Source organism: Hylobates moloch, unplaced genomic scaffold, assembly GCF_009828535.3.
Source record: "Hylobates moloch isolate HMO894 unplaced genomic scaffold, HMol_V3 SCAFFOLD_16, whole genome shotgun sequence".
NCBI classification, from domain to species: Eukaryota; Metazoa; Chordata; class Mammalia; order Primates; family Hylobatidae; genus Hylobates; species Hylobates moloch.
Window position 1 is genome coordinate 76,877,375 of NW_026652291.1, and position 18,136 is coordinate 76,895,510.

General features: G+C 34.4%; 1 long non-coding RNA gene across 3 annotated transcripts in view; it reads left to right on the forward strand.

The window, feature by feature from the left end:
* LOC131381562 (uncharacterized) overlaps positions 1 to 13,800 on the forward strand; it is a 506,948-nt gene extending 493,148 nt beyond the window's left edge. For all 3 annotated transcript variants that reach the window (XR_009210384.1, XR_009210383.1, XR_009210385.1), the window contains one exon: positions 13,691 to 13,800. This is a non-coding gene — a long non-coding RNA (uncharacterized LOC131381562). The remainder of the gene's footprint in view (positions 1 to 13,690) is intronic.
* The last annotated feature ends 4,336 nt before the right edge of the window (positions 13,801 to 18,136 follow it).

Below are 18,136 nucleotides of genomic sequence, written 5' to 3' on the forward strand. Positions count from 1 at the left end.
ATTTATAGATTCAATGCCATCCCCATCAAGCTACCAATGACTTTCTTCACAGAATTGGAAAAAACTACTTTAAAGTTCATATGGAACCAAAAAAGAGCCTTCATCGCCAAGTCAATCCTAAGCCAAAAGAACAAAGCTGGAGGCATCACGCTGCCTGACTTCAAACTATACTACAAGGCTACAGTAACCAAAACAGCATGGTACTGGTACCAAAACAGAGACATAGATCAATGGAACAGAACAGAGCCCTCAGAGATAATGTTTTTAAGTGTTAAATTTTATGACCAAAAATGTTTGATCAATTATATGGTTACTCTACAAGCAATCGTATAAATCTGAAGCAACAGGGGCAAGGACTGGTTATAGGGAAAATATATTCTGCATGTAAAATGCAGAAGAGTATTTCCTGCTTTTCAGCTGAGTCCTGTGAGGGCCACTGAGATTTGGTGTAGTTCTTCTAGATATAAGTTGACAGACCTGACCAGGTACAGTGACATTGACTGTCCGAAACTGCATTTCATTGTATATGGCATTGAAGATTAAGAAAGGGAATAATCTTGTATTCGTATTGCCTGTCTGCAGACTCAGGAGATACCTCATTAGGTATTCTCAGTTTGGTTCTGGATCGGTTTCAGTGTTTCCTAACATTTTTCATGTCATTGCACATATTGAACATGATGATGTATCTTGCTGCTTAGTGGAGTAAATGTACCAAGGCTATGACTTGCCTGGAGGACACAAGACTCAGTACATGAGTAAGCCATCCACAGCACATCACAGGGATGGCTGCATGAGAAAACATGCTCCCTAGGAAGCAGGTCAGATAGTCCTGAAGAAATTTACAAGAGGCAGGGGAAATAGCCAATGTGATATAGGACTGAAAATGCATGCTTATGACAAAGTGAACACAGTAGTTTCAGCTGGAGTCCTCATTTAATTCAGTACTGGGGAGAAGTATGCTGGTTGAAAAAGAAAGACGTTTCAAATTAGAATTAGTATGGTCTATCAGCATTCTAAATTTTCTGTAGGTTGAGAAAATATATTAATGTTTCCAATGTCACTTGTTTAGAGAATAGTTTGTACTGATGGATTTCTGCCCCTTCTAAGATAACGTAAACAAAATTAGCACAGTCTAAATTTATAAAAATTTAGCTCTTCCATTTGTGTTTATGTTCACAGCTCTTGGATTTAAAAAAAAACTGAGGTAAACTGACTCCAACTGCATTCCTAACTACTTCTAATAATACTTTTATGGCCTGGGAATTGGCTTATTTTCTAAATTTGGAGAGTATCAGAACAGAACTGCAAAAATATTGTCTTACTACACTTTGAATTCTTTACAGCAAGGCTCAAGAGAAACTTACTGAATAATTCAACAACATAATTCCTAAAGGACTACACACTGATTCCAGCAAAAGAGCCAGAACCTCACTTGATAAAAGAACCCTAACTGTAACAGCTGAGATTGAGGAGAATTAGAAGGTTGGGATGGGAGATAATTATTGAATGTTAATTAATCCACAAAGGTGAGATATTTTGTGTCTGGACTTTGGGATTTTAAATTTCATCCTTAATTTGCAAAAACAAATTATATTCAATTTATCATAGACAATTTTACAATAGATGGGATTTTTATATTCAAATATGAGGCATTTCTAGAATGGTAGTATTTTGTTGTTGGAATCTTGATGTTGCCATTTGATCTTACTGCAAAACCCCTACTAGGCCCTATTGGACAAAGAAGTTGAATGTAATTTAGCATGGGAAATACCACAGGCCGTGAAATTTTAGCCCTGAGTATGGAAGGGATATATTACAGAGGGTGTCTGATTAACCTTTGCTCTAACATAATTTCTTCAGTGAGATGATAACAGTCTTCCACAACACTTACCCTGCCTGTCTGAATCTTCACACTTTCTCTGTACTTGGGTCTCTGCTAGCTGACTGTTGTATGTGTTACTTGAAGAGACTCTGATTTTGGATTCAGCATAAAATTCTGACTAATGGCCCTTTTATCCAACTTTATGCAACTCCTGGCGTTAGACTTACCTTAATATGGTCATCTCAAAGTACTTATCCAGGTATTTACTCAATTTTTAATTACATGATATAGCTTTTTACTTTCGTCTACCTCTGTGCTAAACTTTTCCTTGTCTTCGTTGATATATCCCAATGCCATCCAAGACCTAGCCCTGACAGTGATTATTCAGTTGTTCTGCCATGGCCTGAGCTTTTTAGTGTGACTCAAGTCACAGCTTCATGTTTGTGTTTATATCCAACCTGAACTTCTTGAAGAAGGTAGTTTGACATGGATTATAAAAATAATGTGTGTTATCAGAGTACATGAAATAGAAAGTTGACAATAAAAGTAAGTCCATTATCTCAGCAAAGCAATATTTTGTCCCATTAGTGGTGAGACAGAAAATTTTTTAAAATTATGGAATTTTAAGATCAATTTATCTCATCATTTTACATATATAATAGAATAATTGTTCTATATGTAGTAATAGGATACTAGAGCTATCAAAGGTTTCTTCCCTCCTTTTCCTTCTGTCTCTTTCTGCAGAGCTGGGATACAGACTCATTCACCTGGCTCCAGAACCTGAGGCTAAAACTCTTGGGAATCACTACCTCTGACAACATTGTGCTTTAGTCCCCATGACCTGTCTCTTCCTTTCATATATTTTATGAATTTATTTCCAAGGATGGGAATCTGACTTTCTTGAACCAATTGAAGATAGTAAATACTGTCCAAATAGCAGATGACAGGTGTCATGAAGCTCAACTCTTAAAAAAATTGCTAGTTAGATGATACTTCAGATTTACCCATAGACTGGGTGGCTTGAACAAAAAACATTTATCTATCAAAGTTCTGGAGACTGAGAAGTCCAAGATCAAGGTGCTAGCAGATTATATATATATAATATATTTGAATTAGAAAGAACTGAACGTTTGTCCGTTTTGTCTTTTATAGATCCATTATAAAGATTATGCTAGCTTCACACAGTAAAAAGAGCAGCGTTCTGTCATTTTAAAATCTCTGGAGGAGCTTTTGTAAGATAGAAATTACTGTTTCTTAAATGTTTCACAGGAAAGTTTGGGGGAAGGTTGCCTATGGAGTAATAGAAAGACCAGTTCTTTTCTTTCTTCTTTAAACAGTTTAGTAACTTATATCTTTGTAGAAATGACTTTTATCTAAGATTTTAAATATATCGCTTAAGTTATTTATAATGTACTTTTATCTCTTTTAACAGTAGCAACATCTGTAGTTAGCTCATCTTTCTGAATTCCTTATACTGGTTATCTATGTCTTTTCTTTCCGTTGATGATTACTGGAGATTTTTCATATTAGGACTTTCACAAAACTGAGTTTGGCTTTATTTATTCTTTTATTATATGTTTATTTTATTATTTATTTTCTTCTTTTCTGAAGTGTTTAGGTTACTGTTTTTTCTAAATTCTTGATACAGATACTAAAATCACTAATTTTTAATTTTTCTTATTTTTCAGTTCATGCATGCAATTGGATCTATACCTTTCCTTCTAAGTGAGTTTTAACTGTATCTGAAAATTTTCAGTATTGCAGAATTTTGTTATTGTTCAAAATATGTTTTATTTTCAGTTATGATTTCTTTGAGCCATTAGCCATTTAATGGTTTCTTAGTGTTAAAAATATTTAGTTTTTCTAGTTTTCTGTTTGCTTTGATTTGAGTTGCACTGAAGCTAGAGGACACACTGTGTTTGACTTCAGTCCTTTGAAATTTATTAAGGTTTGTTTTGTGGCCTTACTGTATGGACAAATTTTGAATATATACAAAGTTTTATTTATATAATATATACATATCAACAATTGAAGAATACACATTTTTTCATCTTTAGGAAATATGAATTCAAGGGTTGACTGGAATTTTCCTGCAGTGTTCGTGGTTAATAGTGCCTGATAAGGTCCTGTCCATTAAACTTTTATTTTTAGATAAAAGTCAGCATTTTTAATTATATTGTTTGAAAACATATTTGGTAATGATGTGTCAATGTAGGTTTATTGATTGTTAGCAAATGTATTACTCTGTTGTAGGATGTTGGTAATCGGGGAGTGCTGTGGACTGAATTGTAGAAGAGCAGTCTTACAGTGATGTCATGTCCCTGAAATCAGGTTTCCAGGCTGTAGGTCATTCAGGGGTTCCTGTGGTTTATATTTGTGAGAACTCGTTTTGACTTATTGGTGGTAATCTTGAGTATATACATTAAATCTTTGTGATATTAAGCCATATTAATCTGTAAAAGAGCAGATCAAAGTTCTGACAAATTGGAGTTTATATTAATATACTTCGTGTTTCGTTTCTGGTAATGCTCTTTTCAAGTGAAGAGAATTAGTTCTGTAAGGTTCTCAGAGAGTAAAATAGAAGATCGTTAACATACTCTGTAAGAGTGGATTACTGAGACGTGAATGTCTCTAAGTTTATAATTATTTGCAAGGAATAAGAGAGTACTTCTGTAAATCCTGGGGTATAACTATTCAAGTATATCCTTGATTTTCCCAAGTGAATTGCAAATAGATCCATTAAGTCTGGGTATAAGTGTACACTAAAAAGTGCTGAGAATTGATCTAACACTAGAGAGTAAATAGCTATGTCAGTGATCAAGGAGAAAATGATATTGGGGTTAGGGAACACAGGAAACAAGAAGCACAGTCTTTTAATGGCCTTTAAAACTTGCACAAAACAGTAGCTGCACCTATTTGTCTTTTCAATGAACAGAACAGAGTTAATACTAGGGCTAATACAGAGACTAATGAGTTGTCTCAGAAGGTACCAGATAGAATAGATGGTATTTCTCCCTTAGTGAGTATTGGGCTAATTTTACCAAGGACTCAGCCAGATCAACTGAGGCTATAATAGGTTCAGCATCATTTATGTGCCCTACATCTGAACTGTTTTTAGCCCAGAAGCTCTTGGGAACAGATTCAGAGCTTAAGGTATCAATAGAGTAGGTATCAGGTAATAACATCTGTGCTATCATCAAACCACAGACTGGGGATTTTATTTAGAAAGTGGCTGTCTGATTCAACCTTAATGGAGGCACCTCATTTTAAAAGTAGGTTTTGTACCAGCAGATTCACCAGAGTGAAATTTCTAGGTAGAGAAGCTTAGTGACTAGTGCAGTGTCCCAGAGTGATAGGAAGTAGTTGAGAAAAAGGCAAAGTTTGAAGGGTATTTGAGATTCTTACCCTGGAAAACTTTTTGTGGCTCTAAGGAAGGCATAATAGAAAGGTCATAGGGTTAACAGCAAATGGAAGATAGTGTTTTTGCCAGTCACGTGGATATTTATTTTTTTTTTTGGTGGTAAGGGCAATTTTGGGCAAAATGAAATGGAGGATGTTATTTTGTTACACAAATTTGTCCTTTCTCTTTTGATATTCTATCTTTGGAATTAAGGCAGGGCTAATGTTCTTTCAGTGTCCCATTTTCTTATAATTTGAACAGATGTCTTTGCCTAGATTCGGCATGGAGGTGTCCTTTTTGCTTAATCTGATTAAGTATTATTTGGTCTTTAATTTTTCTGTTTCTCAATTCAAGGTATCTTCAGAGTTGTTTGCCAGCTCTTGTAATTCATACTGATCATCGTATCATCTGTTCATAGGAGGCAGATAGGAGACTATTTTATCTTCTGCTTCCTAACTAAATCTGCCACCTCAGTTTTAAGAGTGTTAACAAAAAGATGCCTAGGACAGATATAATGTTCTCTGATTGAGGTTGGTGTAGTCTCTAAATGTGGTAGTGCCGTGGTCTCTAAGTTCGGGGATTAATTTTATTTTTTCCTTTTTATAAGACTAAAGATTTTGCCAATTAGTTTGGATTGAAAAGATATCAGGGTTAGTTGCTAAGAGATATTATACTGTTTTATATCCATTTTGTTATTCATTTCTGTTCAAACTTTGATACATATTTGATAAAATTTTGTAATCAAGTTACTCTGCTTTTTTTTTTTCAAAAGAGATTTTGGTATCTCTGGGTCTCAAAGGGAGATACGTTAATTGGGGAGGGTGAGAGAGTCCTAGACTATACGACCCAAGGACAATTCCCAGTTCTTTACTGAATTCTTATTTTTCAGTGTGAGAGAAGAGTAGATCTTATAGTTCTGACCTTGACCGATATTTGAAACTACATTTCCAGTGGAGCTGGGGTGATAATTCTTTCCCACTTACGTTAGAAGACATTGTGAGGCATTATGGACCAGTGAGATGGTTATGTTTAAAAAGAATAGGGGAGAGAGGAAAAGGTCTAGGGAAGGTGCAGAAAGAGGAACAGACCAAGTGGGAGGAGGAAACAAATATGCAGGCGGACCTATAGGAGGGAGGAAAACCCTGAGGTGGGTCAAGAGAAAGAGATGAGAGGCAAAGCTTGGATTGCAGATGCTCTAAGTTTTATTCGCCTTTTTTAAAGGCTCCTTAAAAGGAGAAATTTAAACTTTTTCGGTCTTTTAGAAGCTTCTTCATATGGATCTTAAAAATTCTGACAATTGGATATTTGAAGTCTTTGAGCCCTTTGATTCCAAGGCACCACATAGTGGATTATCATATTCATATTTCAAATTATCCAGTGTGGTCACTGAAGTTCTAAATTGCCCTTGGCAAAATCCTGTCATAGCTTCAAATATTTGGTGCCTTTGGTCTCATGATATGAATACATGATCCAAACTGGACAACGACCCAGAGAACGATTCATGAGAACTCTGAATAGTGAAGTGAATCAAATAAAGGCTTTTATCAAGGACAAATCAAGGCTAAAAGATTAGGAGTTATCCATGTAAGAGGGTGAAGCCCATGCAGGAGCAAGGCAGGCTCATATATTCAGTTGTTGGGACTCAAAGGAGCAGAGACATAAATGGAGGCAAACATGTATGTTCAGTATGCATTGTGTCACTGGAGGTTCATTACTTTTTCCAGTACTTGGAACTTTTCTGCTATGGATACCCATTAGAATAACTGGAAGCTCTTTAAAAATATCAGTGCCAAGCACCACCCCAACCGTAGGGTGATTAATTTAGAATCAATATATATTTTTAAAATTTTTTAATTGAGAAATAATGATTGTGTGTATTTATGAGGTACATAGTGATATTTTGATACATATAATATATAGTGATCAGATATAATTTATATTGTTTAAAGCTCTCTAAGTGATTATAATATGTATCAGAACGTCTGAAATTCACTAAGCTGCTGCAAGAATTCAAACAGTTCTCTTCCTAAATAGGAAAAGCCTGATTTGGGTTTTATATAAAAAAACTTATCTTAGTTTTCATGTTTTAATATGTCAGTTGCTTGACAAGTGATTTATCTTTGTGTAGTTCACCTAAGGAGTTTGTGAAAACAATGTGTATGACTCTGAGAAGAAGGGAAGAAGAAGAATTTGGTGCTGATTTCTCTTTGAATGTTTGAACCATTCAGTGCTAGAGTAACTTAGCAAGATCGTGGAAGCACACATTGTTATTCAACACTTCCCCGTTCTTATGTGAAAAATCTGTATTCAAGATCAGAATGTGGTTTAATCTGTTCAATTATTTGCTTTGTAACTCTGGAATGGAGTATCTCTAGATATTTATTTCTTCTGCTGATTGTGATTACATTAGGATAGTGTTAGTAGTTTTTTATTAATAAGCTAGTCTGTCAATTAACATTATTCTTTGACTTTCTTTTTTTGCAAAACACTGTTAAATATTGACGAGTTTTAATTGTCATAACAACCATAGATGCAGAAAAGCAAGAATAATGGAAATAAGCATTTGCATTATTTCTATTTCTTCCCTCCCTTCTTTCTTCTGTTCTTCCCTTCCTTTATTCCTCCCTTCCTCTATCCTTCTTTCTTTTCTTTTCTTTCAACTTGTAACTGAATTCTGGCCAATAGGATGTGGACATGGGTTGTATGCCCTGCTGTGATGGTTAGTTTCGTGTGTCAATTTAGCTAGGCTAAAGTACTCAATGATTAAACAAACACTAATCTAGGTATTGCTGTGAAGATATTTTGTAGATGTAGTTGACAGCTGCACACCAGCCTGGGCGGCAGAGTTAGACTCTGTCTCAAAAAAAAAAAAAAAAAAAAAGGCCGGGTGCAGTGGCTCACTCCTGTAATCCCATCACTTTGAGTGGCCGAGGTGGGCAGATCACCAGGTCAAGAGATGGAGACCATCCTGGCCAACATAATGAAACCCCATCTCTACTAAAAATACAAAAATTATCTGGGCGTGATAGCATGTGTCTGTAGTCCTAGCTACTCGGGAGACTGAAGCAGAAGAATCGTTTGAACACGGGAGGCGGAGGTTGCAGTGAGCCGAGATCATGCCACTGCACTCCAGCCTGGTGACAGTGGAAGACTCCGTCTCAAAAAAAAAAAAAGTCTTTATTAAAATTATTTTGTTTATTTTATTTAAATTACTGCTTGATTTACAGAGAGGGATTATCCCTTTCATTATGGGGATTTGGGCAACTTTTTCAATGTCACAATATTGAGTTATTTTGTAATAGATTTATATACATTTTTAAGGAATAAAAAGATTTTGAGATTTTTTTGACAGAAAATTATGAGTAAAGATTTATGAGAAATGTTGGCTAGAGAAATAACACAAAAATGAAACCCATTATTTGTCTTTTAAAGAAATGTATATAACATATTTTTACTGTTATCTTTTCTATGTTTATATATGTAAATACCTATACCATTCTGTTACAATTGCCTACAGTATTCAGTGAAGTAACATGCTGAATAGGTTTGTGGCCTAGGAGCAAAAGGCTGTGCCATAGGGCATAGGTGTGTACTAGGCTATAGTATCTAGGTTTGCATATATATACTTTTACGATGTTCACGCAATGACAAAATTGCCTAACAATGCATTTCTCAGACCATATTCCTGTCGTTAAGGCACACATGACTCTGTGTAAGCATTCTTCTTCGATGATTATTTCAATTATTCCTGTATTTTTGTTGTTATTATGGGAAATCTATGTAAATTCTTGAATGTGCTCTGGTTCCTCAGTAAAGACATTTTCTCAGGTATATACTAAAGAGAGGGTGTTGCTGGATATAGAATATATGCATATTCATATAGTGTATAAATGTTTTTCTTGATTCCAATCTTTACATCTTTAGTAACACATGGATTTGTCACATTTGTTAGGTTTTGAAAATTTGCTGGTATAAAATGTCGTGTTCATTGGTTGTAATTTTCATTTACTGGTTGCAAAGTATGTTGGGAACTTTTAATATAGTTATTGATCATTTATGTTTTATCTCCTATTAATTACCCATTCATGTCTTCTGCCAATTTTTATATTTGGCCATTTATCTTTTTCTTACTGACTTCTAGAAAGCTTCTTTTTATCTTCTACTTAGATTTAGGGATGTTTTATTTCCTTACTATGTCTTTTGGTGAACATTACTTCTGAATTTTGATGCAGTAAAATTTAGTGAGCATATATGTATTAATGTAGTTTGTGCCTTATTTTAAAAATATTTTTCTCTTGTGAGTTCGTAAATTTCTTGATATTATCTTATGAAACTTTCTATTTGTCTTTCATATTTAAATATTCAGTCTATCCAGAATCACTTTTGCTATATGATATAATCAATTTTGTCTCTTTCCCTCTATGGTTTACCACTGTCCTAGTAGTATTTATTAAAAATAACCACTTTTTTCCGTAGATCGGGGTTAGAGGTTTACTTGTGTCTCCCCTTCAATTCATGTGTTAAAGACCTAACCCCCAGCACCTCCGAATGTAACCTGATTTGGAAATAGAATCATTACAGATGAAGTTAAGATGAGGTCATGCTGGCATAGGGGGTAACCTTAATGGAATATGACTGTGTCATTATACTAAAGGAAAGTTGGATACAGATACACATACTGGGAAAACACCAAGCAGAAGTAAAAATGATGCCTCTACAAGCCAAGAAATGCTATATGTTGCCACCAGAACCTAGGTAAAAGGCATGGAAGAGATTCTGTCTCACAGCCTTCAGAAGTAACCAACTCTGTTCACAAAATTCTAGCTTCCAGAACTATGAGACAGTAAATGTCTTTGTTTAAGCCACCTGGTTAGTGGTACTTGGTTACTGCAGCCCTAGAAAACTGATACAATCTGAAATGCCATTTCTCTCATAACAAAGTTCCTGTAATTGTAGGAGAGATTTTTTGTCCTTCTATGTATATTTCCTTATATCTCAATGGTCAAAGCAACTGTTATGATTAAGCCTGACATCAGTGAGTGGAAAACTACATTCTGCCCAAGAAGGAAGAGTATAGGGAATAAATATTTGCTGGTCAATAGTTCCAATTATTGCAGAGAACTTTTTCATTCTTTTTATAACTGATTTTTTTTTAGGATATGCCATAATTTATTCATGGGCATATGGGTTGTTTGCATTCGTTTATTAATATAATCCCAAGGTAATAAATACTCTTGTACATACATCATTTTTCACATATCCAAGCATAGCTGTAGGGGGTATTCTTGGATGAGGGATAGGTGAAAATTGTATGCCTTTGTAATTTTGATACCTATTGCTGAATTATTCTACGTTGAAGAGCTAGCAATTGTACTCCCATAAGCAATGAACAGAGAATAGCTGTTTCCCCCAAAATCTATACTATACAACTTTTAAAATTTTGCCTGTCACTTATTTGAATAATGGAATCTCAGAGCATTTGTGGTTTTTTCTTCGCTTGTATTTCTGCTTTGTTCTTGGCCTCTTTAACTCTCTCCCTTTTACGACCTTTTCATGATTAAAAATATTAATTTTCTAAAGTTATGTTTGTTTCCATCATATTTATACACATGGAATTTTAGTTTATTTTAATAAGTCAAAGCATGAATAAAGTATGTAGTTTAGCTAATAGCAATGCCCAAAGTTGATTCCTTAGTTGTGACAAATGTATTCTAGTAGTGTAAGATGTTAACAGTAGGAGAAATTGGGTAAGGAATATATGGGAACTTTGTACTATCTTGGCAACTTTTCTGTTAATCTAAGACTATTCTACAATTAAAACTTTATTTAAATTTTAAAATCAACGCAAATATGTCTTAAAAGAGGAATTTCATTTAAATAAATTCCAGGGATAAATCTAACAACCAGGCCATAATTATTGAAAGAACAGATGATATAATTTCTTCCTATTTAAAAAATAGACAAGTTAACTGGTGAACAAAAATAGAATTTATCTGGTGAACACAAAATCAGAACAAAGATTGTTGGACGATATTAAAAATTACAAAATAAAAATTGTTAGATGATATTAAATATTTTTCTGAAACCATCTTCTCTCAATAAGTATTTTAGACATAACCATAATGTTCAACTTTGCCTTCTTTAGCTAAGGTCCTTGGATAACAGATCTCCTTTCTCTATGTTTCCATAGCAGACCATCTGCCTCTGTTCACAAAATCTTTCCAGAATAGTTAAAATAAATCGAGCTTCCTGTTAAATCATTATAATTCTTCCAGTTCTACTTCCCTAAGATTATTCCCTAACCATCATTTTCAAGTTTCAAGTTTCCACTTCTTTTTCTCCATTTGAAAATCATTCTAATATATACAGATGTATATACATTCTAACTAAGTTTAGCAAGAAAATTTCCTAGATATGGGCAAAAAACTATTCATGTAGGATTTTGAGGCATTTTGTTAGATTATATAATATTTGCATCAATATTTGTTCTCAAAAGGAGGAGGTAGGAATGCTCATTTTCTGATATAATTCATAATAATTTTTAATAAATGGTAATTATCTTACTATTTATTATATTTTAAGATAGCCAAGTTAACATTTATATCTATTAGTCTTTAATATTAATTTGCTGAGGACTTGTGAAGCTAAATGTATTTTTATATGTTTGTCATTTTTACCTTTCCTGGTAAATTGCCTGATTTTGTTTTTGCCCAGACATTTTTGTAAACTTGATTAATTTGTGGACAATTCTCTTATCGCTGCGAAAATCTGTTTTGTGAGTCTCAGGGCCTGGGCAGTGGTGAATTCACCTAGAGAAATATCTCAAGCTCGTGACCTCACCAGCCAATACATTCCTTCTTTAAACTGTGGTCCTTGACATTTGAAATTAGAAGAAAAAATGTTGCATCTTGCCTTTCTACTCTGCTCTACATCCAGGACTTTTCCAGATCTTACTCACCACCTGTTCTCTTTCCAACAACTGCAGAAATTTCTTGTTCTTACAATTAGCCACCTCCCAATCTTATTTTTTTCCTTCAAAATCAATGCCCATAAGCACTGGAAATAAATATGGCCATTTCATTTTAATTGTCAACCTGTATGTGCTGAGGCCTCCATCTTCCTTGAATCGCAATTCAGGAAATATGTTATATTTTGGTTCTCACTCTAAAATGTTTCTTTTAAAAGTTTCTGAGAGAATAAGTGATGTTAATTCAAACTGTTTCTAAAGAGCATATGTACTACAGTAAAATTTTATTTTTGTCCTTTAGCTGAAAAACTGGACTAGAGTGCTGGATATTGCTGATTCTTCTTTTATTCTCAATAAAAATAAAATCTGTGCCCAAATATTGTTTCTCAAAGCTGAGGATTTTTTTCTTTTTTTTTTTTTTGGTCCTTTGTGTTACATATTTACTTGCTTCTCTCATTCCTTTCCCACATGGATTTTGAAGTCTTTTGAAATTCCCCTTGATATTTATTGTTGCCTTCCCTCAACACTCTATGTGCGTGGCTAGTAAGAAATAATTCACAGAATCTCAAAAGTTCTTCAGTCACTGTCTTGAAGCAGAACGTTATTTCAATATGTTTTAGAAGAGCTATTTGTAAAATGAGAATGGATGTCATACTAGGCTTTACGGATGTTCTATATAGACAGTAGATTTAGCCTCAGAAACTGTAGTGTTACCATTTTCAGATATTGACTAAGCTGTGGCAATTCTTCTCTAACAAAAAGAGATCACGTGAATATAACACAGCAGGTAAAAGTTTCTGAGTTTTGTGCTGAACATAGACCAAAAGGCCACAATAAAGTAAGATTTAGTGGGCATGTACTTCCCATGTCCTCCTCTCCTTTTACCACAAAGGTTTGATCAACCCCTTCCTGTAATTTCAACCCTAAGCTCTAACCATAAGGATTTTCCAAAAGAGAGAGTACTTATTCTAACACGGTGGAAAAGTGTCCTATAATTTTCACTTGTTCTAATGTATCCTCTCCTGATATGGTTAATTTGTCCATGCCTAATCTTAATACGAGACATAAAAATTTTGATTACTTTCTTAGTTACTATGATTGACAGTTTTATTGACTTAGGGGCTTCAAAAACTTCAATTAAGTGTATTAAAAAGTTGGGATTTCTTGGGACCCTTGGTATCAAGGAATCTATGACTTCGTGATTTTCTCCTTTACTTAAAATAATTGTTTTTCCTGGGTCTACTTCAAAGCCTTCCCTTGTCTTTCAGAGCTTTTGGCATAACAATAGAACTTTTATGTCATTTCCAAAGAATTTTTTTCCCTAGCTTTTATTAGAAAGTTATGTTGGGCCACTTTTTTATAGAATTCTATATCTTGCTACATTTAGCTGTTTTAAGCCTAGGAAAGTCTTATTGTGTTAGTCTGTTTGCATTGCTATAAAGGAAAACCTGAAACTGGGTAACTTTATAATAGAGATGTATTTTGGCTCATGGTTCTGTAGGCTGTACCTGAAGCATAGTGCTGGCATCTGCCTCCGGTAAGGACCTCAAGAAGCTTCCAGTCATGGCAGAAGGTGAAGGGGAGCCAGCATGTCACGTGGCGAGAGGAGCAAGAGGGGTAGGATTTCTAGGCTCTTTTTAACAACCAGCTTTTGTGTGAACTACCAGAGTGATAACTCACCCATTACCATGGGCATAGCATCAAACCATTCATGAAGTATTGTGTCAGTCCATTCTTACGTTGCTATAAAGAACTGCCTGAGACTGGGTAACTTATAAAGGAAGGCGGTTTAATTAACTCGCAGTTCTGCGTGGCTGGGGAGGCCTCAGGAAACTTAAAATCATGGCAGAAGGGGAAGCAAACACATCCTTCTTCTTGGTGGCATGAGAGAGAAGTGCAGAGCAAAGGGGGAAAAAGCCCCTTATAAAACTATCAGATTTTGTAAGAACTCACTCACTATCATGAGAACAGCATAGGGGAACCACCCTCATAATCTAAGTACCCCCATAAGGTCCCTCCCCCAAGATATGGGGATTACAATTCAGGTTACAATTCAAGATGAGGTTTGGTGGGGACAGAGTCAGATCATATCATTCTGCACCTGGCCCCTCCCAAATCTCATCTTTCACACCTTTCAAAACACAATCATGCCTTCCCAGTGGTTCCCCAAAGCCTTATCTGTTTCTACATTAACCCAAAAGTCCAAGTCTATAGTCTCATCTGAGACAAGCCCAGTCCCTTCCACCCATGAACCTGTAAAATCAAAAGCAAGTTAATTACTTCCTAGATACAATGGAGGTACAGGGATTGGATAAGTACACCCATTCCAAATGGGAAAAATAGGCCAAAACAAAGGGGCTACAGGCTCCATGCAAGTCTGAAATCCAACGAGGCTGTAATGAAATCTTGAAGCTCTGAAATAATCTCCTTTGACTCCATGTCTCACATTCAGGTCACACTGGTGCAAGAAGTGGGCAGCCTTGGGTAGCTGTATACCCCCATGATCCAAAAATCTCTTACTAGGCCCCACCTCCAATACTGGGAATCACATTTAAACATGAAATTTGAAGGGGACAAATATCCCAACCCTATCACCTGTCACTAAGTCTTCATGGAGGTACAATTAAAGGGGAATGCAAGCTGTTATCCATGACCAATTTTTGATTTTCTTTTTTCTCTTCTTTGTATTTTTCTGGTACACATTATATTTTTTTCAGATATTGCAAATACAAACAAGTAAAAAATTAGAAGATAGGAAAGAGGTTGGAAAATGATACCAAGTCTTCTAGTAGCAATAGATGATCCAAATTGGATCCTTTCAGAAATTACTTACTTATGCTTTTAAAATAAGCCCTCATGGTATCTTCTTCTGGCATTCTTTCTTTACATCTCCTGCTTTTGTGAAGGGCCTTTATAAAACCTTGCACGTATTTTTATCATGAATACTCTATTATAATTGTTTGTTTCTGTTTCCTTGATGAAGCTGCATTTTTTAAATTTAGGTCTGCATCATACATTACTGCATTCTAAGCTTCTAGCATAATACTTTTATATAGTAAACACAAACCAAGTGTTATCTGTTAAAAGTAATGGTTTTTGAGGGCTTTTTTCATGTCCTAATTGAGTACTACCCAAATGGAATTCTCATTTAATCCTTTTATGAAAGGATGGGAAGTTCTATTATTGTACTCATTTTTGTGATGATGACCTGAAATATAGAGAGGAAAGTTAAACATCTTACCTGTTATGTGATACAGAAGTTTTAGAGGTAGAATTCAAACAAGTGAGTCTGTCATCCCTGAGCATTGTTCTACACTGTTCCTCAGCATGAGCAAACGAATGGACAAATGAATGATGCTTCCAGATTAACTTCAACTTAAATCTACAAATGTCTCAAAAATACTATTTTTACTACTGGCTCCAGTTTACAACTGTAGACCTGTTATCAGATTAACAAGGCTGCAGCAATATTGAGATTTCTCTCATTTTTCTTTGTTGGACATTTAAAATATCCATTTGATGGATATTTAAATATCTCAAAGGCAACCAGAAAACCAGAGGAAAGAAATTTAAAAAGAAACAGTAATAAACCTAATACTTAGCCCTCAGTATTTGAACTTTTCTGGCTTTCTAGTTAATTCTATATTGATTTAGCATGTTGGTGTGGTTCGAATGCCCTCACCAAAACTCATTTTAAAATGTAATTGCCCTTATAATGGTATCAGGCAGTGAGTCCTTTAAGAGGTGATTAATTCGGGAGGGTTTCATCCTCATAAATAGATGAATGCTGCTATTGTGGGAGTTTGTTCCCCTTTCCCTCTCTATCTCAAGCATGTACTACTTTGCCGTGTGATGCCTTCCACTATAGGAAAACCCTTGCCAGATGTCAGTGCCATGGTCTTGGATCTTCCATCCCCCTGAAGTGTGACCCAAATAAGCTTTTATTCTTTATTAATTACCCAGCCTCTGGTATCCTGTCATAGTAGCAGACAGAGTAAGACACATGTATACTCAGTTTGCTTATAACCTTCATATCTAGGGCCTTTATTATTCTGTGTTTTAATCTAGTGGTGGTCATGGTCATCTTGACCTTTCCTTAGGCTTTTTTGTTTAAGTGCAGACTGTTTCTGGTGAGAACTTTAAGTGGATACTATTTGGGATTATAGTACCTGCAAAGCCCCTGAAATACATTATAAAGAACAATGGCTCTGATAAAGTTTTCACAGCTTTTTAAAAATGTATTCATTTATGACTGCTCAGCATTGCTGAGCAGTAGGTTTATTTAAAGTTAAATTAACATTATATTCCCTTGCCTCTGTTCATTTCAAAGCAGTAGGATACTGTAGCCAGACTTCCCTTGAGCAACCAAAAAATAAGAAGCCTGTATGAAACTTGGATATTTAACTGATTGCTTCAAATAATTGCTGTGAAAATGCAATGGCGCTTTTGATGAAAGGCCAACAAGTAAAATTTTCTATCAAATTCATTCTTACAGGAATAACTTTTTCACTTGTTAGTCTAATTGAATGATATGAATGCATTCAGAAAATTCTCAGATGAATTCATTTTGCAGTCTGAAAGTACAAATAGCATATTATAAAATTTATAATAAATGGGGTTAAAAAGGAAGTTAAGACTACAGTGCCCCATGAGTTTTTCCTAGGTTCTTGATTAACTGTTTCATTGTATAGCGTCCTTTGTGATTGTTCGTAAGATGGCAGAAGACTTTATGACATGCAGCAGGAAAGATAACCTACAAGCTCCTTTGTACAGTTCTTTAGGCTGCTGCTACTTTAAATTGCACTGCCAGCTGGCATCTGGGAGCGCAGCTCTGCAATATTTTAAGACTGACAGACTGGAGAAACTGAGGATTAGAGCTCAGCATTTAAGGTACTTCATATGTAGGGACATTTGTGCAGAATATTCTTCTTAGTGACTATAAAGAAAGTCACTCTTCCATTATTTGAAGAAATAACCAAAGTATTTGTTAGTTCTTTGCTATTAATTTAACTCTAATTTCAAAAATTTTACTCCAGTGTGTTTAAATCCAATTGTGGAGAGGGTGGCTATTTTAAAAATTGATGCACAAACCTAAACATTTGACTAAATCATATACATTTAAAAATTATATTTCATATTGAAGCAATGGAAAATGCCTATTTTGGGGGTATGTCTAGAAAATTGCTGAAACTTTCTTGTTGTAATAAAATCTTATCATCTAATATAAATAGCTCTACAAACAACTTTTGACTTTGTTTCTTATCCTATATACTTGAGAAAGTCAATATCTAGATTAAGATATTTTATATTCCTAAAAGTAATGTTTCCCTATTTTCGTATCTGAAGATTTTTATATTCCTAAAAGTAATGTTTCCCTATTTTCGTATCTGCAAATCAAATAGCATATTTAGGTTATCAGCAAAGGGAATTGAATATACTTCTCCATTAGAGTTCTGTAGTTATGATAAAATTTGAGGGAGATGAATGAAAACATCAAATCTGATATATCTTTAATCTTGGAGAGAAAAGTATGAAAACTGACTTATGTAAACACTGAATACACAGATAATAGCTAAAGAAAAAAATAATTTCCTTCTGTCTGCCTCGAAAGATTAGGACTTTATTCCAAATAGTAAATACTTCTAGCTCATGTTAAAACAGATATGAACATTATTTATATCACAAGAATGGTTAATAAATCTTAGAACATCTAGCTTGAGTGAATGAGGATGTTTCCACCCTAGTTTTAAAAATACATTGAAAATAATATACTAGCATTACATTTAACGTCATAAAAATAAAACATTAAAATATTATTTGATACTTTTGTTGGCATTTTAGATTACTTAACTTTTATTTAAATAAATTAAATTTATTAAATAAATAAATTTATTAAATAAATAAATTAAATAAATTAATTAAATAAATAAATTTATTAAATAAATTA